We start from the raw sequence: 239 nt of genomic DNA, 5'->3' as shown, positions 1-239 counted from the left end.
ACACATACAGTGCGATTGAAACTTTGTGGCCCATGCACAGAAGTTGGTTTTCGGCCTAGTGAGTCTATTTTTGAAGAAGTGGCATTAGAAGAAGTGGGGGGTGTTGGTCAGTCCAGCAATGGGATACGCAGCATGGGGGAGGCGTGTGCGATTCATGCAGGAGTTGAGGATGGGAAAGTTGGAAGGGGTCGACCTCAGCGAACGTACCTCAATCAGATTGAGGACGTTTTTAGCAAAGG

This window comes from Myotis davidii, unplaced genomic scaffold (genome assembly GCF_000327345.1).
Source record: "Myotis davidii unplaced genomic scaffold, ASM32734v1 scaffold127, whole genome shotgun sequence".
Classification (NCBI taxonomy): domain Eukaryota; kingdom Metazoa; phylum Chordata; class Mammalia; order Chiroptera; family Vespertilionidae; genus Myotis; species Myotis davidii.
The sequence above is the reverse complement of the archived record's forward strand: the minus strand, read 5'-3'. Positions refer to the sequence as shown.